Below are 23,183 nucleotides of genomic sequence, written 5' to 3'. Positions count from 1 at the left end.
GGTGTTGGGGGTCACCCACGATAATGGTGCGGTGTGAGGGCCGTTGTACTGCCGATAGTTTCAGTAACCACCGTTCTGAATTCATATGTGCTGGGGAGGCGGGAGGCGGACTTCCAATCAGTTGCCTTAGATTTAAAAATGGCGCCACCCGGCGCCAACACGTCATTGAGTATGCACCGCCGCTCCGGAAAGCTTGAATACGTTCGGCTATTCCCGGAAATAGCCGAACGTGTACGGCTTTTACCGAGCAGCGGCGCATGCGCAGTGACATGTTGGCGCCGGGTAGCGCCATTTTTAAATCTAAGGCAACTGATTGGAACTCCACCTCCCGCCTCCCCAGCACATACGAATTCAGAACGGTGGCTACTGAAACTATCGGCAGTACAACGGCCCTCACACCGCACCATTATCAGGGGTGACCCCCAATACCCGGCCTCTGACACCGAGGAGCTCCCCCAGCCTACACAGGACAGTACCCGCCCCCAGTCCCAACAGCTGTCCTGTGGCACATGCGCAGTAGCGCATTTCCACGGACACAGGGAATCTGGAATGTGGACGCAGGGACACATGGGTTTTATTAATATAGATGATCCCATCACAAAAAGTTAGTGCAATGTTTTGGAGTCACACAGGACCCCTTCATCAGACATGTGACAAAGAGCTCCTGCATGACTCTGAAAAGTTGCACTAACTTTTTGTGATGTGATCATGCTGAACAAATGGGTGGTTGGTAGAGCTCAGTTGTGCTCCATCCCCTGCTTTCTTATAACTGGAATCGATTGACAGAATTTGATTCCATGTTCACATTACAACTGAATCCAGTGAGGAGGGAGAGAGCGCAACACTGCTGCTCTCAGGAATAGTGCTGGATCAAGATCAGATTTGGGTAAGTATCTGGGGAGGTTGGGGAGAAATCTGACAAAATAAGTTATTTTACCTTAATGCCAAGAATGCATTAACGTGGATGTGCACCCTCACATATACCCAGTGAAGTGAACAGTCTCAGATGATACACAGAGATAAAACAAATCCTCCTACATACGTTTTACATGTATATGTGCTTTATTCAGCTTTCTTGTTTAGAAAGTGCACGTCCTGTTTGAATTTTCTCTTGTTGATTCACAGGTGGGAAGAAAGTTTAGCCATACATTGTGAGACAGCTGATGGACTATGAACTATAAGATTTGTATTATGCATAGAGCAGTGCACATTACTGCAACTAGAATGCACTGAATGAAAAATATATTACAGGGCCATTAAGTAGTGGAGGTGTATGGATTATTTTTGGGGAATATGGATTGGCGTTTTTGTCACTTTAACTTTAAGCTACATCCCTAAGCCTTGGCCTTAAATTTAGTGTAATCATTAGCCCAATCCTTAATAGTAATTACCTTCTAAATGTCCACAGTTAATTCACTGTTTGTCTGAACTCTCAATGTAAAAACAACACTTGTGTGCTTAGTTTTCTCAGGGCTCAGTGTTGAAATGCCATAATATGATGTCAGTCCACACATAAGTGATAGCAAAGCTTTTTTGTCAAAAGCAACATAATAACTTGCACGGAAGAAAAACATTCTAAAAATATAATTTGCTTTCTACATTCAGCTTTGTAAACTCAGTGAAATATGTAAATCACCTTTGCTATGTTCTGGAGGTTACTCCTCCTCACTCTGTGTAGTTGATTTCAACTCAGCGGTGAGCATGCCAGTCTAAGGTTACTTGCACACAGTACAGATGTACAGTGGTGTAAATAAATATTTGATCCAATGCAGATTTTGTAGGTTTGCCAATTTACAAAGAAATGAAGGGTCAATCATTTTTATCATAGGTGACAGAAACAGAATATCAGATAGAGACAGAATATCAACCAAAAATCCAGAAAAAAACACATAAAACAAATGCTATAAGTTGAGTTGCAGTTCAGTGAGTAAAATAAGTATTTGATCATCAAGAAAACGTGACTTTGTACTTGGTGGAGAAATCCCTGTTGGCGAGAGAGGTAAGACATTTCTTGTAGTTGGTGACCTGGTTTGCACTCATCTCAGGAGGGATTTTGGTCCACTCTTCTTTACAGATCTTCTTTAAATCCTTAAGGTTTCCTGGCTGTCTCTTGGCAATTCAAAGTTTTAGCTCCCTCCATAAATTGAATATAGAATTAAGGTCTGGAGATGGACTAGGCCACTCCCTGACCTAAATGTGCTTCTTAAAGACCCACTCCTTTGTTGCCTTGGTGGAATGTTTTGGGTCATTGTCATGCTGGAAGACCTATCTTCTGTGTTTTGTTTAAGGAAAGAAGGTTCTCATCCAAGATTTTACAATACAAGGTTCCGTTCATTGGCCCCTTAATGCAGCAAAGTCGGCCTGTACCTTTAGCAGAGAAACAGCCCCAAAGCATTATGTTTCCACCTCCATGCCTACTGCAGGAATGGTGTTCTTAGGGTAATAGTCAGCATTTTGCTTCCTCCAAACACAGCGAGTCGAGTTAATGCCAAAGAGCTTAATTTTGGTCTCATCTGACCACAGCACTTGCTCCCAATCCTTCTCTGAATCATTAAGATGTTCATTGGCATGACTGTACATGTGCCTTACACTCACAGTGTAAGTGCATGAAAGCAGTCTAAGAGATTTAATGAAATAGGGATATCTGCACAAAATGTTGTTGGAATGTGTTATAAACTAGTGATTTAATAGTCATGATTTAAAACCCATATTTTTTGATTGTTGATTTTGGAGATATTTATGTTTATGGTCAAAAACTGGATGGTCGATATGCAAGGAACCAATATTATATTACACCGATTATAATCATATCCATTTACACATTTCACTTTAAAAATACATGAACATACATTCCCATGGATGATAAAGTGACTCATATATGTCATCTTATTCTGATTAGTATTTTCACTTTTCATGGTTTCATTTTTTATTTATTATTTTTTATTTTATTTTTTTATTCATATATTACACATTTTTATTTTTTTTTCAATTGTTTTCTGTTATCTTTTTTTAATTTTTCATTTATTTTTTTACTATTAAAGTTCAACATTTTTAATCCCAAATTTGTATTGTTTTTTTCAATGAGAACAGATATATTTTTTGTATCAATAGGATTTTTATATACTTCCTTTTTTTTGGACATAAACAGATTTTTTATTAATAGCAGTATTTAATTTTAGATTAGGAAAACCTACTAGTTATTACAATCTATTTTCATTAGGTGCTGGTACTATATGCGGTCAGATAGTTATAAATAACATGACTGCCGTTTTGTATTTATAATTGGCAGTAATAATTTATATGCGAGAAGCGGAGGTTTCAGTTTTAATACACAGAGGTTGAATATTTTCTTCAGTGGGGGTTCCTTTGCATATTATGACCAGTTATGATTCTTCCGATATAAAAGTCAGTAGAATGACGTTGCATGCTAGCCTCCATTCCCAGTCGATGCCTTCGGAGAGGAAACGCGTTGGGCAGGAGCCAGTAGCGTGACGTCAACACCCACTATTCTGCAGGTGGCTGTGCACAATTGATACTTGTCTGCGTGATACAAGCACCTGTTCTGTAAGTGTATTTCGGTTTACATTTAAGTTTGGTTTAAATGATAATGCACTATAAATCCTCTCCATCGCTTTTACTATGACACACATTGAGGTACGTGAGCCAGGATCCATTCTAAACCTCTGATGTCTATTGCATTTGTTGCACAACGTATATGCACTAGGGATGGACTCCGTGTTCCAGTCAAACATAAGTTTGAATCAAACATCAACTGTTCGTGTGCTGGCTGAACATACGAACAAATGGGTCGCTCGGGGGGAAGTCCTCATAATGCACTGCGCTGTTGCAGTGCACTGATTGCTGATGATTGGCCAAAGCATGCACCTGACCTGTATGCTTTTGCCAATCAGAGCACAATGTACTGTGAGAGCCATGATTGGCCAAAGGCAGAGTGCCTTTGGCCAATCATGGCTCAGGGGCTAAGTCCAGGCCCCAAACTATATAAGGCTGCTGCCTACATGGCAGCCGTGTACAATGCGTGACAATGGTAGTTAGTGGATAGTGTGTTTAGACAGTTTCATGCAGTCAGTGTAGTGTACAGACATACCCCACTTTTAAAATGTATAAATATTTTTTAGTCCTGCTCCCCAAGTTTTGTGTCTCTGTCACTTATGGTTCATCATGAGCAGTGCCATGTTAAGCTTACCAAGATTTCCCATAGACGCCAATGCTAGACAGGGAGCAGTGCCATGTAAAGCTGACCAAGATTTCCTATAGACGCCAATGTTAGACAAGGAGCAGTGCCATGTAAAGCTGACCAAGATTTCCCATAGATGCCAAGGTTAGACAGGGAGCAGTGCCATGTCAAGCTGACCAAGATTTAACTTAGACACCAATGAGCACTGAAAACTGAAAATTGGTCTAGGCAGGAAGGGGGTGAACGTGCCTTGTATTTAGGTGGTTAAAGGGAGCCCTTTGACAGAATAAAAAAAACGGCATGGGGTCCCCCCCAAAATCTATACCAACCCCCGAGCAAGTTTAAATGACATTTTTTTCCTTTAGAGATGTCAGTATTGCTGCAGCAGGCTCCGTACCGTACATTGTACAAATGTGCCACTTTACAGACACATTAAGGGCTCTCCTCAGGCATGATATTTAAAGGAATTTTTCATTTTTATTGTTTCATTTTAGGCATCATTAAAATAAATCACAGCTACTTTAAAACCAGTCCTAAAAACCAAGGTCCCCTCACACGTTTTATGACAATAACTAGCATATAAGCCTTTAAAATGAGGACGTTTTATTTTTCATGTTCAGGTCCCCATAGACTTTAATAGATTGATTATTGCACATAGCACTTTATTTGTAAGTTACAGAATTTATAGAGTTTATTATGGGCACTATAATAGATTATCACTTTATCATGTTCTTAGATTTTTGATGCAGCTGATTATTATAAGTGCATCAAAACACTTGAGGTGAATCATCAGAAACAGCGCACTATTACACGATTCTGCATATATGATATTTTCGAGTATTCAAGGAAGTTTGTGGTGCAGCAGTTTTGTTTTCCTTTTTTACTATATTTGTGCCAAGCGCAATCTTTTTGAATCCTTACCAAATGAATATCAGTTTCCTGGCAGAAAATTCCTGCATAAAAGCATGAGGACGTAAAATATAGTAAATGCATGTTTTTGAGCAATTACGCATACATGAACTCATTTAGCTTTTGTTTGGATGTGTTGTATGCCGTATATTCTTGTATTTGAGCATGTAAGCTAAAATACTGTCCTGTGCTTGTTTATGCACCTATATGTACAGGCACAGCAATGGGTAACAATTGGCTGTATAAATGTCAGTTAAAAAAAAAAAAAAAAATAACACCTGTAAGTTTAGAAACATTGGGGGAAATGTGTTTATTAGCAGATCAGGACATTTTGGCCTCTTGTACACCGATGCCTAAAAACACCATTGGGGGAGATTTATTGAAACTGGTACACATAGAATCTAATGCAGCTGTGTATTGTAGCCAATCAGCTTTTAACTTCTATTTGTTCAATTAAGCTTTGACAAAGAAAAGATGCTGATTGACTACTATGCACAGCTGCCCAAGATTCTATGTGTACCAGTTGTAGTAAATCTTCCCCAATGGTGTTTTTAGGCATCAGTGTGCAGGAGGCATAAATCACCTGATCTGCTGATCATGTGATGTCAACATTCTTGACACACCTTTTCCTGCGATCAGCTCTTTGTGTAGTGGACATCTCCATGCAGTACGAATAAAAACAAATATGGCAGCTGCAAAATCTTTACACAGTACTCAAAGTGCTTGTCTAGCGCACCCCTTAAGGAGCCGCAAATATACTGGGATTCCCCACCCTGCACGGCCAGGCACATTTGAGGCAGAGAATAGTCCATGACTTTGTTTTTTTTTTTTTTGTTTATTGAGGAATAATAAAAAACTTGGATAGGGATGGGAGATTATGGAATGACAACTTTTCCTATATATAGCCATATATATATATATATTCTCCCACAGTCCTCCAGCCTGACACTCTCTAGCCCACCCGGCTGACTCTCAGGAGATCTCCCAGATGTGTTGACCTGCTCCTGCTGTCCTCTTTTCTTTTTTTTTTTTTTTTTCCAAAAAGTTTATTGAAGAAACATGGTACAACAATAGCAAAACATTACAGTGTGAGCATTGTATTAAGTACAGTAGGTATTGTTCATGTAAATACATGTAGTAACACTTGAAACATATCAAAAGGTAATAATAAAATTGCAGATTACAGCTTCCAAACTAAGATAGAGTAAAGATGGGGGGGTAGAGGGGAATAACGTTACTCCCTTGTGACCAGCACAAGGGGGGGGGGGGAGGGGGGGGAAGGAGAGGATCAAAATCTGACATTCCTAAGGCTGGATATTTCAAATGATGAGATACTGATAAGGGTAAGCAGTCAGTTTATGTTATTACAGTATCCAATTAATAGAAGAATAATCAATGCAGAGATACCTCAATCAATTTTTGAAAATCAGGAGAATTACGAAAAGAGATCCAATCTTTCCAGATATTCGAATAGCGGGTAGGATTATCCTGGGCGGTGGCAATCAATTCCTCCATTTCGGAAATTCGCTCGATTTGGAGCAACCAATTTTGCAAAGAGGGGATTTTAGAGGTACCCCAAAGTCTTGGGATACACATCTTTGCTGCATTACTTATTATCATGGGTAATGATCTAAAGTATTTAGGTGGCGGAGTAGCAAAATGATGCAGGAGGAAATGAGCTGGTAGCAGATCTATTGTTTGCTTCGTAATTTTTTCAATATGTTGACGGACCACGTTCCAGAATGGTTTGATGGACGGACATTCCCACCAAATGTGGATCATATCTGCAAAATGTGCTTTACAGCGCCAACAAGAATCAGGCACCTTGCTATCAAACTTATTCAATAGATGGGGGGTGCGGTACCACTTTGTGAGAATTTTGTAGTTATTTTCCTGAATGGACACATTAATTGAGCCTCTGAGGACGTTTCTGTATATTTTTTCCCAATGGTGATCTTGGATTTCTATGTTTAATGTTTCATTCCAATCATCACTCAGCTTGTCAAGGTGTGCAGGACAAGAGTCCCACAAAAGGGCGTGAATTTTGGAAAGTAGGTGCTGTTGTGGAGAGGCTGCAATGCACAACTTTTCAAACTTCGTGAAGACTGATGGGAGGGATTTTGATTTGTTGATAAGGGGGGTGATGAAGTGATGTAGTTGTGTGTATTCCCAGAATGATAAGGAGTTATTGTGGAGATATTCTTTTAGCTCGGGGTGTGATAACAATTTCCCATTTTGTAACAGGTGAAATATCCTTAAACCCATTGCACAAGGAGTCTTGCAAAGAGAATGACGTGTCTGGCCTGGGGGAAATAGAGGGTTATGTAAAATCGGGGTCAAGGGACCAAGTTGTCTAGTTAGAGATTGGTCAGAGTTGGAGGAATGGAAGCAGCGTAGGGTAGGGCCGATGAGAGGGTGTCGTTTTAATGAGTTTGTCAAATCGGGGTATGAGATCCAAGGTAGACACTGTATCGGAAGGTCAGAAAAGGAGTTCTCTAATGCTACCCAGTCTTTGTTTTGTATTTGTGTGTGCCAGTCAACCACACGAAGGAGGTGCGATGCTCTGTAGTAAAGAAGGAAGTCAGGGATTCCCATACCTCCTTTTGATTTGGGTCTCGTTAGAGTGGTATATTTTATGCGTGGGGATTTATGTTGCCAAATGAATGCTCTAGTTGCTTTTTTGATGGACAAGAAGAAACTAGCGGGAGTTGGATGGGAATGGTTTGAAACAGGTAAAGTATGCGAGGTAGAATATTCATTTTAACTATGGCAGCTCTGCCAAACCAAGAAAAATGTGCTTGATGCCACTTTTTGAGATCTTGAAGAATTAATTGTGATTTGGTTAAGTGATTCAGTTTATATAGATCTTGTAGTTTGTGTGGGATTTCTATCCCTAAATAGGTGATGGAGTTTGGTTTCCATGTGAAGGGAAATGATTCTTTGCACTGGGTAACTTGTGAGTCAGTAAGAGAAATATTCAAAGCTTCACATTTCGATTTATTGATCTTGAAGTTAGCAATATATTGGAAGATTTGCAGTTCTTTTTGTAAATTTGGGAGGGAGATAGCCGGATTGGAGAGAAATACCAGAATATCATCGGCGTATGCAGCTAATTTGTAGTGCTGAGAGGGGGTTTTGATGCCCGATATGTCAGGGTTTTTCCTTATTGAATTTAGAAGTGGCTCTAGTGTGAGGATGAATAATAGGGGAGAGAGGGGGCAACCCTGGCGAGTCCCATTGCCAATTGTGAAAGGTTTAGAGAGTGAACCATTAATCCGGACCCTAGCAGAAGGGCGAGAGTACAGGGACAACACAAGACCAACCAGCCTTTCTTACTCCCGTGCCTCCAGGAAGGGTTGCCTCTGTGTGTTTTAGGTGGAATTTTTCAGCACCCGAACCCCAGTCCAAGGTCAACCCCTAGACTAGGGGGACCCCTAGAGGGCCACTGACAGCCTCCTCAGCACTCCAATTCCATATTCCACTTGACTCCCTTGCTGGAATGGCTTGTGTCTATGGGCAAGCTCTGCTCCCTAAAAGCCCAAAGCTGAGGATTGGCTGAGGCATAATAAATATTCATGGCTGTTTCTCCTCACTCCCACCCTCAAGCTCTGGAAGTTTCTACAAACTTATAGACCAGGTGGAACTTCGGATGCATTGGTATTCGGCCTCAGACTATTCGTTCATTGATATTGGCTGTATTCGTAACCTTCGTTAGTTCGGATTTTTCTGTTTTTTACGTTTACTCGGTCATTCGTTACTTTGTTTTTGTTTTTTGTTGCTACAGAAATATTAGGTATTTCCGAGTTGGACTCAGTGTGCAGCACTGGGATTATTTAATAGGCCTCAGCTACCCACTAGCACACGTATTTTTAAGGGTAACTCCACTTTCGTGGGGAAAAAAAATAACAAATAAAGAAAAAACAATATAGTGTATACAATTGCAACACAAATCATATTGTAATTGAATGTTATTAAAAATTACCTTTGCTTTTCAATCTGCAGCTGTTGTAATTTTCTGAAAATGCAATGCAATATGGCTACCTGGAGCTGTTCTGTACACAGAATGTGTACTGACCACACCCTAGAAACATCATTTCCTGCATTGTGATTGGCTCACCAATTTTCCCAGAAGTCTGCCTAGGATACAAGTCAAATTTCTGGCATCCCCTGCAACAAAATTTGTCATTTTTGGTGAAACACTCCCAATAGGAATACTTCTAAAGGGATGCAGGCCCAGCAGATTTTATCATGAGTGCCCTGTAGCTGCCACAGCTGACAGATAATTAGGAAACCACTCCCATTAGACCCACTCAGCACAGAGGCACAGAGGAGCAAACAGTGATTTCTTCAGAATAACAAAAGGTAGGAATCTGCCCCAAAGTTTGGCAAAATCCCTGCAACATACATAGATCACCCAGAGGGGAATGTTTTTTTTTCTCAACAAAAGTGGACTTACGCTTTAAGAACTTACTTTTAACAATTAATAGTTGTATTAGACTTGGAAAATGTGTATAATAATAAATTTGAATCACATAATTCATTTTACACAGTTATATATTCACTTTACTGCAGTGCAGCCAATCAGGTAGCATGACCAGCATGCACCACTCCCTTAAATAACCCCACTCATGTAGCTATTCTTTGTGGGAGTTTAGGAGCAGAGAAGAGAGGATTTAAACTATTTTTAAGTAGTACAAATACATAATAAATAATAATAAAAATAAATAAATTGTATCAGGAAATGAAAGGCATTCCTCCACAAGTTTCCGATGCTACCAATATCAATCCCACAGAGGTATTTTAAATCACTGAATGTAATGATAAACAAGGCAATATGGCAAAATAAAAAACCAAGAATACAGTTTGCAATACTAACTAAAAATAAAGCACAGGGGGAGGGGGGGTAGTGGCACCAGATTTTAAAAGATACTTTAATGCCACTGTATTATCACGATTGTTAGAGTGGACTAAAATAAACACCAATAAAACTTTGGTAATAATTGAAAATACGTTGAGTAAAACACAATTAGGAGATAATATTTGTTTTCCACAGAAATATAGAAAATTTGATGTAAACACTCACGATTTGAACCAGAAATGTGTTTAGGATTTGAGATTCTATATATGGACAATTTAAATGGGATTTTAACCTTTAATTTCACTCACAGGGACAAATTATTTTTTACCGGGAAATGAGACACAATATGGGGAGTGGATTGTAGATAAAAAGGCACAGTTAAAAAATAAAATGGAAAAGGGGGAGTTACTTTCATATGATGATTTGAACAAAAGGGATTTAGTGATTTTGAATGAATGGCGGTATTTATAGCTAAGACATTTTGTAACAATGTTATCTTAGGCTATCAGGTCAGAAAAGGAACTTTTTCCATTCAAACAAATGTGTAACTTGCAGTCAAAATGAAAACACGGCATGTCTCAGATATGTAAAATATTATGGAAGACAGCAGAGCCTAGAATACCGCCATACATTCAAAAGTGGGAACACAATTAGAGGAACAACAATTAAATAAAGTTTTGAGGGCCGTTCATGAAGTAGCGGTAGACATAAACTCGATTGAGTTGAATTACAAATGTTTGGCCAGATGGTACATGACCCCAGTGAGAGCACACAAATGTCAGTCAGAGGTATCTCCACTGTGCTGGAGAGGGTGCGATTTGAGGGGCACGATGGGGCGCTTATGGTGTAAATGCTCAAAGATAAGGGAGCACTGGCAGAGTGTGCGGCAATATATAAAAGAGATCACAGACACAGAGATTGCCGACAACCCATGCCTATTTCATAAGATAAATAACACAATAGGACTGTACAGGAAAAAGCTAGTGCCATACTTATTGAATGTGCAATACCAAAAAAAAGTTGAGAGCCAGAAAGCCCCACGATAAAAGGGTGGTTTAAAAGAATAGAATAGAATATTTATGTGAAATTTAGTTTTTAAGTAGTAGTGAGGAGGGTCAAGTAGAGAGGTTCAACATTACATAGGAAAACTGGGTAAAATAAAAAAAAAAAAACAAGGAAATATACAGAAGTATGGGGAGGAAAGAAGTAGTAGGAGGAGAGGAGTGCTGGAACCAGTAAATAGTTGAAGCGAAACAGTGTATGGCAAAAAATTAGTTGGGGGGGTGGGGAGGAGGGAAAAAGAGGAACGATATATAGTAAGTGAGGATATTTTAACTGTAATATAGTGTATTCTATGTTGTTGTTATCAATTGAAAATAAATAAAAAAATAAATAAAAGAGTGAAAAAAAAAAATATTGGTAGTTGTACAGTACTACTTGAAGACTGCAACTGCTTTCCAAGTCTTCCGTAGTCATTATGCTGTAATGTATTCTTTAGAAATATTACTTGCAATACAGAAAAAAAAAACTTGGAAAAAATTAGGCGGCTCACTCGCTTTACTCAAGGTAATACTAAACATAAATTAGACACTTTCCCAGATGTGGCTATGTCTGCATTTCTAAGCATAAGTCACTAAAACAATGGAAAAAAAACTTTAAATTTCTTTATGTATATTTGTGATAATTATTTTCTTTTTGCAATTTTACAGAAAATAAAAAACTGTTTCAGGAAAAAAAAAGGAAAAGAAAGGCACAGAGAAGTAGTCCAGTCCTTAGAATAGGCTGGGCTTAAAGTGATTGTAAAGTCTAGTTTTTATTTTTTTATTTTTAAATAACAAACATGTTATGGACAGTAAGGAGTGATAAATATATGAAAAATGAAATCCTATAAATACACTCACCCTGCGCTAAAATCAATAAAAAGGCACAAGAATAAAAACAATAGTATCGACTTGACGTCAAAGCAGCTGCTATAAAAGATAAGATCAACTACAAAAAGGTGTCCGATAATATTAAGAAACAAAATAGTATATTCAAACACTAGCAGCGCTAAATAAACAAACTAAGGAATAAAATCCAAAGTCCTTAAATGGGTATTTCCAGGTCATGTGGTGAGTTGGTTAAACACAATCCTTTTATCACAGGGAGGGTGTGAAGGGTCCTGGCCGTAGCACCTGATTTCCACCACCACTTTGTGCTCCCCCCCTATTCTTAAAACTCACCAGAGAATGGTGAATTAAGATCCTTCAAGGAATTCCACCACTCGATTCCAACATTGGACACTGGATCACTTTTCCTCTATTTGGCTGTAAACTCTCCTCCGTTGCCAACAAAACATGTAAGTGAACAAGAGTGGGGCGACAATAGTGTAATTCCGCCAAAAAACGTTTATTAAACACTAAAACAAACCAAAAGTAGCCCCACTCCCCTCAGGATGTCTACTTACAAGAAATAATGAATAGTGAAGGCATTGAGTAAAATATAATGTAAATTCCGCTGGATCCCTCTGTACCAAACCTTGTGCAATCTGGAGAGGGCACCGGCGTAGTGTAGATGTCCTTATGCGACCGCGCACGACGGCTCTGACGCGTTTCGTCCTCCGACTTCCACAGAGAGCCCGTGTGCGCGGCGCGGTCGTAAGCTATTTATAAATGTGCCGGCAAAGGCGCACTCGCGCCAAAACCAGCGTCAACCGGAAGTGAATGCCCATTACGTACTTCCGGTAATGATCACTTCCGGCGTATAGACCCGCTCCGCCCCGCGTCACAACGTGGGACTTGCGGCACGCCGGAAATGCATCATTGATGTAAACATCCGGTCGGCTTTGATGACGATGCTATAGGAAGATACCTCCCTATGCTGAATGTCAAATCTCGCGTCTCACAGACACGAAATTCAACACATCCTCGCTCATGGGGGGTTGTCATCTAGCCGCATCCTTATACCAAATCACAGGAAATCCAGGATCTTTGGCCTGAGGTGTTAGTTATTTAGAGACATGAATGCAAAAAATAAATTTCACTAAATGCCATTCACCTCACACAAAATATATGTCATTATTAAAATCACACATATAAAACTCATAAATAATCATAAAAAAAGAAAGTTGATTGTAAATATGTGATAGATAAGGAAAACTTTAAATCTCTAATTAAAAAACAGTTGGAATTAAATTGTCTCATTTGTCTAAAATATAGAGTAATAAATCAAGATTAAAATTTAAAATTAAAAAATTTATAATTAAAAGTTACATACGGATATAACATAATAAACACCAAAGGTACCTAATTTTATGGTGATCTCATACACTCCCAACAAAAGAAAGTTAATCATAAAAAACTAGTCAAGTATTACTTTAAATAAATGTGCAAAGCGAGACCTCATATCAACTACTGTCATGTGTTTTTTTACTGTTCCAAGTGAATAAATATATTCTCCCAGGACATCAGTAGTTGCTTATAAAGCAGTTGATGTCTAGGTCGACATTGAGTCCATTTGGGTGCAGACTATCAGTCTGGTAGATCCAATTGGTCTCGCGTTTCGATATTTCGCGGACCATGTTGGATCCCCTCCATACTGGATCCACCTTCTCCAAACCCCAAAACTTTAACATAGTGGGATCCTTGTTATGCACATTTCGAAAGTGTAGGGATAAATTATGATCTTTGAAACCATTTTTTATATTAGTAATGTGCTCCGATATCCTGACTGACAATGCACGTTTTGTCCTTCCAATGTATAATAAGTTACATGGGCATTGGATACAGTACACAACGTGTGTACTGTTGCAGGTAATTAGCTCTTTGATTGTAAAAGTAAGTCCATTTGATGGTGAAGAGAAACTTGTGAAGTTTCTTAGATGGGTATTGACCTGTTTGCAGGACTTACATCTCCTGCATGCAAAGAAGCCTGTAGAATTGTCCCAAAACATCTTCGGTCTTACAGGGGGGTCCAACACTTTTTTGACTACCTCGTCGCCAAAAGTCGGTCCCCTCTTATATATGAAGGTTGGGCGCTCAGGTAGAAATTCTCTCAAAATTTTGTCCATACACAGAACCGGCCAATGCCTGTTGACAATCTCTTCTACTTCTCGGTATTGGGCACTATACTGTGAGATGAAACTCCATTCATGTGTTTGCGTTCTGACCTTCACCGAGTCTGTTAGACATTCATCTTGGGATAGAGTACCTATTTCTCTAATGGTGTTATCTAGTTTGCTCTCTTGATAACCTTTTTCCACAAATCTCTGCTTCAGAACTAATGACTGTGTCCTATAATCCTCATCTAGAGTGCAATTCCTTCTAACCCGAAGGAACTGTCCCCTGGGGATATTCGATAACCATTGATGGTGATGTCCACTATGGACAGGGAGATACCCATTTCGGTCGGTGGGCTTGAAGAAAACTTGAGTCTTCAGCCCACCTTCCAAGATGGATATCTCCACATCCAAAAAGTGGACACTCTCTCGGCTCCAATTAAAGTCCAATTTTATGTTGTTCCGATTATCATTCAATTTGTCACAGAATGACTGTAGTGAGGACTCAGAGCCAGCCCACAGGAAGAAAAGATCGTCGATGTATCTGCGATATAAGATCAGCTCTTCATGCTGGGCTGCATAAATGAACCTATCTTCCCACTCACCCATAAAGATGTTGGCCAAGCTCGGAGCGAATTTGGCCCCCATGGCAACCCCTCTCTGCTGCTGGTAAAACACTTGGTCAAACCAAAAGTAATTTCGAGATAGACAAAAGTCTAGCACATCCCTCAAAAACCGCTTTTGGATATCTGGGATGTCGTCCCGTTTGCTAAATGCCCAATTAAATGCTAATAAGGCATCGTCATGTTGTATGATTGTATATAGAGAGGAGACATCTCCAGTAACCAAGAAGACATCTTGGTTAGTTGGTAGTTGCACCTCTCTTAGTGCTAACAAGAACGCTTTGGTATCCCGCAAGTAAGATTTAAGTTGGATTACACTTGTTTGTAGGAAGGAGTCAAGGTATTCTCCAAGCCTAGCTGTGACTGACTGGATTCCATTCACTATCGGTCTCGCTGGGGGATTAGTCTGATCCTTATGGACTTTGGGCAGCGTGTAAATGGTTGGAATGCGGCTAAAGCTGGGTACTAGGTATTGTTTCTCTTTCTTAGTTAAGATATGATTATCATATCCACTACTCACCAATGTCCCCAGCTCTCGTCTGTATTGTACGGTAGGATCAGTAGGTAAGATCCTATATGTATCCTTGTCAGATAACATTGTGGAAAGTTGGGTAAGGTAGAACTCTTTCTTAAGCAATACCACCCCGCCTCCCTTGTCTGCCGGCCGTACAATAACATCCTTTCTTTTTTCAAGAGCCTCCAGCCCCTCTTGTATGTGCCTTGGATTTACACCCTTCTTACAGAGGGATCCAGCGGAATTTACATTATATTTTACTCAATGCCTTCACTATTCATTATTTCTTGTAAGTAGACATCCTGAGGGGAGTGGGGCTACTTTTGGTTTGTTTTAGTGTTTAATAAACGTTTTTTGGCGGAATTACACTATTGTCGCCCCACTCTTGTTCACTTACATGTTTTGTTGGCAACGGAGGAGAGTTTACAGCCAAATAGAGGAAAAGTGATCCAGTGTCCAATGTTGGAATCGAGTGGTGGAATTCCTTGAAGGATCTTAATTCACCATTCTCTGGTGAGTTTTAAGAATAGGGGGGGAGCACAAAGTGGTGGTGGAAATCAGGTGCTACGGCCAGGACCCTTCACACCCTCCCTGTGATAAAAGGATTGTGTTTAACCAACTCACCACATGACCTGGAAATACCCATTTAAGGACTTTGGATTTTATTCCTTAGTTTGTTTATTTAGCGCTGCTAGTGTTTGAATATACTATTTTGTTTCTTAATATTATCGGACACCTTTTTGTAACAAACATGTTATACTTACCTCTTCTGTGCAGTGGTTTTGCACAGAGCAGCCTGGATCCTCCTCTTCTCAGGTCCCTCTTCTGTGCCCCTGGCCCTTCCCTCCTGTTGAGGATCCCTACAGCAAACTGCTTGCTGTGGGGGAACCCGAGCTGAGTCACAGCTTCCTACGTGACTGCGCCCCTCCCTCCCCTCTTTCCTGATTGGCCGACTTACTTTGATTGACAGCAGAGGTGGCTAATCTCACCACGCTTCTGTCTCAGCCAATGAGGAGGGGAGTCCCGAGCAGCTAAGAAACTCCTGCAACATCGCTGGATAAAGACGAGCTCAGGTAAGTATTAGGGGGTGGGGCTGCTGCACATTGAATTTTTTTTTTATCTTAATGCATAGAATGCATTAAGAAAAAAAAAAAAAAAAACCCCTTTAACATAAAACCAAAGATCCACCAATACCATTATCTACTGTAGTAGATGGACAACAACAAAAAATTCTGCAGTGCAGGCAGACAGCAACATAATAAAACCCACGCTGTCTCACTAAAGAAAACTGCAGGAAAAATAATCTTTTTTTTTTTTTAACTATAAAAAATAAAATCTGCAGTGCAGACTGCTGCAGACACACAGCAAGATAATAAAACCCACACGGTCTCACAAAAGAAAAAAAAAATTGAACTGCGGGAAATCCTATTTTACTACTAAGAAGAAATACTAGTATAATTAATTAGAAATTAATAATTTCTCTCTCACACCACAACTCACAAGACCACTGGCACTGTACTGCACTACAGACTGCTGCAGACAGAGGAGAATAAGGGATAAGCTCATTCACCAGAGATAACACATGACATCGCTAACTAGCTAATCCAGAAATCAAATGAATCCAAAAGAAATAAGAATGCATTCATTATTTCTTTATATTCAGTGATAACAAATAGTTGGAAAGACGAAAATACAAAAAACAAAATTATCCAAATGTAATCGATCCGTTAAACTCGTAGGTTGAATCAGCTTTCGTTCTTTCGCATTTTTTGTTCTTTCGGATTTTTGTTTTTTTGGACTTTCGTTCATTCTGACAATTCGTTTTCGTACGCATTCGTCAAAGAGTCTTTCGTCCATTTGGTTATTCCCGAATGAATGAATATGCCGAATTTCATCTGAAGACAAATTGCACGTCTACTAACAACTACACTAATATTACTTCTAGCACACACTAGAGGGTGCGACACATGCTACGTGAGGTAGTTGCTTGGGCATACTCAGTTGAGCCAACTAACCAACCGGTATGTCTTTAGTAGTGTGGGAGATAACCAGAATATATGGAGGAAACCTACAGAAACACAGGGGGAACATGCAAACTCCATGCAGATAGTGCCCTGGTCAGTATTCAAACTGATCTGAAACAGAAGTGAACCAATGTCCACTTCAAGAATCAAAATGTGTGCAGTAGAATTTAAATAATAGAAAGTCTTCATGCGCATAAATAAATGATCAAAACAAGCAATGGTCCATTTCACACTAGCAACTATGGCATGCAATTATACTATAATAACCACTACTTGAATAATATTAAAGAAGTATTAAACCCAAAACCCACTTATTATACTTCAGCTTACCAATTCTTAGATTTAATGGCTGCACGCTCTCCTTTTTTTACCTGGTGATTTTACCAGGAAGTCTGTTGTTGTAGCAGTTAGAGGGCTGACACAAACCTTTAAACACTGACAGGGGTGCTTACAATGATCATCTTTTATTTATTTATGTAAAACCTTGATACCAAAAGCAACAAAACTGTTGCTGCAGCTGCTTTAAAAGTGTTAGCTGGAGTTTGGATTCATTTTCTTTAGTGTATCTAAATCGCCTAGTACATATAACACTACCCGACTCACAGATTAAGGAGGAAGTAAAGTCTTCTGTTTTTTTTTTTTTTTTCTTTTTTTTTTCTTCCCTGCAAAGTAAATGCATAATGTGCTAGAATGCATCGCTGTGAGTATGTGACACTAACCTGCAAACGAAGCCCATGTTGTCCCCGCAGGGGGCCGCATCCATCTTAGCCCATCTTCCTTCCGGGTCAGCGGACTCTAGCTGTATTACTGGCTGGAGCCATGTGACGTCACTCCCGCGCATGTGCGCAGTAGCCGCTGGTCATGGCACAGGGCTCTGAAGAGCGGCCGTTTCTTCAGAGCGCATGCACCAATAGCGTTATTGGCTGCATGCAATGTAAATATCTCCTAAATGGTGCAAGTTTAGGAGATATTCACAGTACCTATATGTAAGCCTTGTTAAAGGCTTGCCTATAGGTACAAGTTATAAAGGTGGGTTTACAACCACTTTAAGAAATCTGCTGTCCAAAGGTTCTGTTGTTCCTTAATAGATGAGTCTGGTTTTTTTTGTTCATCCAGCAGGTTGAAAAAAACGGACCCAGTTCCCCATCCACATAATACCATGACATGACAGGAGGATTCCCCCATTGGCTTTGAATGTAACAGTGGGGAAGCTTCCCTGGCATCAGAATACTCTGATCATTACTGCAGGCCTGCCGTGCTGATTGAGGGGAAATTTTTCCAGCAGGGCGGTTGTACAAAAGTCAATTGATAGATCGACTTGTGTACAACCACAGTGTCCATACCTGGATCAAAATTCAGAAATTTTAATAAACCTTTGGTCAACTTTATACAGGAGATGTGTTCCTGGCCAGGTCACCAGGTAAAAACAGATGAAAAAGCCAGAAAAAAAAGGAAAACAAAAGCAGCCACCACATCTAATGATTGGTAAGCTACAATCCATTACATTTTTGGTTTGGCGTTTAATACTGCTTTAATAATGAATGTGTTTTATGTGATCATGCTGTCAAATCTAAAAGTACAATGAAACTGTAGAGTTAGCTCACCTTCTGGTTGGTTGAGTCGCTCTTGACACTGTCTCTTCAACATAACCATGTGGCATTAATAATAAAGTAGCATTATATGTTTTAATCATGCGTGTTGTGATCTATGTTGTACATGTGACAAAGTAAACAGCTGGACATTGTACCTTCCAATTTGAAAAAAAAAAAATGTTTTAATAGCTTTGTGAAATGATTATGATTTGTGGTATGAAATGATGGTAAAGGTTGCTGAAAATGAAAATGAAACATTCAATCTTGTCTTCAGCTATCAGCAAATCATTCCTTACACCTTCTTATGCTGTTTCAATGTCTTGTCTCCTTTTGAACCCTGAACAGAATGTGTCATACTGCTGCTCTTTAAAACACTAGAAGGTTTGAGACAGGTCTGCAGTCTTCATTCATCCAAGGTCTTTCATGTGTTTTTGACACTGGAACTCGTATCCAACTGTTACCATCTCTCTCGGCTACAAAGGTAAAACCTATTTATTGATTTTTATTCACCTTGTAATGAATAGATCCAATTCTTTTCAATAATTTTCCAGTTATTATTCTATTCTTATAAAACACAAAAAAGTGCATATCCTTTAAAAGTGAAAAGCAGAGTCCATGGGTGAAATCCTTGAAATACGACATAAATAATTATATGGCTATAATGTACACCAACCAATGTACCCAAACACCTTACCAGATGAAACAGATCTCCAGTGCATAGGAAGCTCCACAAACTACACTCAGCATGGAGCAGCTGGCAACATCAAGAATATTTGGCACAAAACTTACAAACACCATGGAGAGAAACAAAAAGGCAAGTCACATAGTGTAGTACTTTAAAATCACATTGAATTTATTAAATGAAAGATTCAAAAAATTTAAGAAAGACAGATCTAGTAAAACACACCCCTGCAATGCAGTTGGTAGTCATGATGATGTCATTGGCCAGACTCCGCCCTATGTATTTCGTCACATTTTGACAGTGACTGTGCTGTAATGAAACACATAGGGCGGAGCCTGGCTAGGGACATCATCATGTTCGCCAGCTGCGTTGAAGTGGTGTGTTTTACAAGTCCTAGCGTTCTCAAAGTCTTTAAGTGCCTAAAGTTTAATAAATATTGTAGTTTTAAAGTACTATGCTTTGTGGCTTGCCCTATTGTTTCTCTCCATGGTATTTGTGAGTCTTTGGGCCCAGTACCCTTGATTTTGCTAGCTGATCCACACTGAGTGTGGTCTGTGGTGTTGCCTATTCCCTATGCACTGTTGATCTTTTATAAATCGGAGATCTGTTTTATTTAGTAAGAAGTTTGGGCACATTAGTTGGTGTTGCACACTGAAGCAGGCACTTGTGGAGTGGATTTTGACACATTATATCCATATGATTTTATACTTCAAGGATTTCATCCATGAACTTTGCTTTTCCCTTTTAAAGGGATTTGCTGTTTTATATTTTTTTTATGTGTGTTTTGTATTGATTTCCAATGTGGGTTTGTTTATTGACACATAAATGTTGGTTTTGATATTTTGATCACTTCTCACTAATTTAACCACTTTACCACCAGAGGATTTTGCTGTCTTACGTCCAGGCCACTTTTTGCAATTCGGCGCTGTGCGAATTTAACTGACAATTGCGCGGTTGTGTGACGCCATACCCAAACAAAATTTGCGTCCTTTTTTTCCCACAAACAGAGCTTTCTTTTGGTGGTATTTGATCACCTGTGCGACTTTTACTTTTTGCGCTATAAACAAAAAAAGAGCGTAAATTTTGAAAAAATAACAATATTTTTCACATTTTTTACATAAAAATTCCCCCCCAAAAAAATGTAAAAATCAAATTTTTTTAAAATTTTTGGCCAATTTGTTTTCTGCTACCTATGTTTGGTAAAAAAAATCACAATAAGCGTATTTTGATTGGTTTGCGCAAAAGTTATTGCGTTTACTAACTAAGGGAAAGGTTTCTGTCATTTTTGGTGTTTTTTTTTTAACGAGTAATGGCGGCGATCTGCGTTTTTTTTTTTGCGGGACTGCGACATTGCGGCGGACAGATCGGACCCTTGACTGACATTTTTTACACTTTTGGGGGTACCAGTGACATTACTACAGTAATCAGTGCTATACATATGCACTGTTACTGTAAAAATGACACTGGTAGGGAAGGGGTTAATTTTATTGGAGAGGGAGGGGTTAATGTATGCCTGGTGCTTACTGACGTGTGTGGGGGGTGACTGAGTGACACAGGGACAGATCGCAGGTTGAGCTATGCTGAATCCTGTGATCTGTCCCTGTCTGTCACTTAGGAGATCCGCCCCCGCTCTGTTTACACAAGCGGGCGGATCTCCAAACTCTATTCCCCGACGATCGGGAAAGAGCAGCGGCGATCGCCAATACTCCTCCCCTGGCCCGACTCCCGCTGTGAATGAATACAGTGGGAGCGAGCCTCCAGCGGCGCGCAAACGCCGCCCACAAGGGGAGGAGTCCAACGACGTAGGTCTACGTCGCTGGACGATAACGAGCCACTGTGCCACAGTAGAGGCACAGTGAGCAGTGCTAAAGTGGTTAAAGGGAAAGCATACCTGCAATTTGTATTTTTGCAATTTTATTTTGTATTCAGATATTTAGCTTGCTGCGTTTCTGTTTATTTTAACATACAAGTGCAGGAGATTTTTTTGGTTTATCGCTACTTTCTTCTAGCCCTCTAGATTCTTTCACAAACATTGTAAACTATATCTACTCTTGCATGATGTTTTGGGTTGGTAGTGTAATTTACATTTTATCCCCTGGTAATGTATATCATGGAGTTGCTGGGTGTGAAGATCAAGAGCAACCTAAGAACTTTCTTCCTTGTTTCATATGCCTGTTGTCTCCAAAGCCTTGATAGACCCTAGAAAGTCAGAGATTGGTGCTGCAGTTTCTTCTCTGCCTTGACTAGAGAGAAACAATGCTAGTGACATACATCTAGGATGACAGTTAAGCTGATCATAGATGGATAGAATTTTGAACAAAAATTCTTAGGAAAATTTGTACCAAAATTCTCAGAACATTTACATAACATTTGGTTGTCATTCAAAAGATTTTGTGTGTTTTTAACATTTGATTTACACTGTAAGAAATAAATGCATTTGTAAAAAGTTTTCCATTCTGCTCCTTTGAATTTTCTCATAACTGTGGTAGAAAATAAAATGTTGATTTGACTCAATAATGATTATAAAAGCAAACAAACGTTCTTAGAACTTTGTTTTTACAAGAATTTTAATGCCAAATTCTTCCGATCTATGTCCAGCTTTAGAAAAGACCTGTCTTAACCACTTAAGCCCCGGAAGATTTTACCCCCTTCCTGACCAGGCCCTATTTTGCGATTCGGCACTGCGTGATTTTAACGGACAATTGCGCGGTCGTGTGACGCTGTACCCAAATGAAATTGATGTCCTTTTTTTCCCACAAACAGAGCTTTCTTTTGGTGGTATTTGATCACCTGTGCGATTTTTACTTTTTGCGCTATAAACAAAAAAAGAGCGACAATTTCGAAAAAAATAACAATATTTTTTAACATTTTTTTAAATTTTAAATTTATTGTGTTTACTAACTTAGGGAAAGATTTTTGTCATTTTTATTGTTTTTTTTTAATGGCGGCGATCTGCGATTTTTTTTGCGGGACTGTGACACTGCGACATTGCTGCGGACAGATCGGACCCTTGACTGACATTTTTGACACTTTTGGGGGTACCAGTGACTTTACTACAATAATCAGTGCTATACATATGCACTGTTACTGTAAAAATGACACTGGCAGGGAAGGGGTTAACTTTATTGGAGAGGCAGGGGTTAAATATGTCCCTAGGGGCATGCTTCTAACTGTAAAGGGGTGTGTGCCCCCCCCATCACACAGTGAGAGTGACTTCTGTTGGACGAGGAGCTGTACACATGGTTCGAAAGTTCCTGCCAAATCAACCGTTTGCAGCCGATTTTTTGCCCATGTGTACCTAGCTTAAGTGCCAGACCCAATCAGCAGTATACAATAGGCAATGGTAATAGCATGACAACAATACATGAGTATTTTTAACATGCTTTAATTACTTCATAAAGTTCAGAGGATCATTTAGTTTGTACGCCTTGATTTTTTATTCAGTCTTTAATTAGTTTAAAAAAGGACAGTACAAAATGTGTCAGTATAAAAAAGAAAATAGTATAATCATCAACAGGAGTGTCAAGTATGAGACCTATGATCATTATAGGAAAATGGATATTGTCCGGAAATAGGATAAAGGATGAAGAAAGAGGTAGGAGGGATTGTTGGAGGGGATCAGGAAAGGTAATTAGTTAGAAGATAAAGAAATGGTTCAGAAAATAATTCAGGTCTCAGACTTCAGTATCAAGTCATAAAATGATGGTGACCAAATGAAAAATCTTAGAGCAAGGGAGCAAGGTACTA

At 39.4% G+C, this 23,183-nt stretch overlaps 1 long non-coding RNA gene across 2 annotated transcripts in view; it reads left to right on the top strand.

The window, feature by feature from the left end:
• The window catches only part of LOC309559570, a 317,658-nt gene that overhangs the window by 73,114 nt on the left and 221,361 nt on the right, over positions 1-23,183 (top strand). For both annotated transcript variants that reach the window (XR_014225474.1, XR_014225475.1), the window contains exon 2: positions 19,100-19,235. This is a non-coding gene — a long non-coding RNA (uncharacterized lncRNA). The remainder of the gene's footprint in view (positions 1-19,099; positions 19,236-23,183) is intronic.

Source organism: Pelophylax lessonae (assembly GCF_965119305.1).
Source record: "Pelophylax lessonae genome assembly, chromosome: 7".
Taxonomy (NCBI): domain Eukaryota; kingdom Metazoa; phylum Chordata; class Amphibia; order Anura; family Ranidae; genus Pelophylax; species Pelophylax lessonae.
Note: the sequence above shows the minus strand (reverse complement) of the source record. Positions and strands in the feature narration are given on the sequence as shown.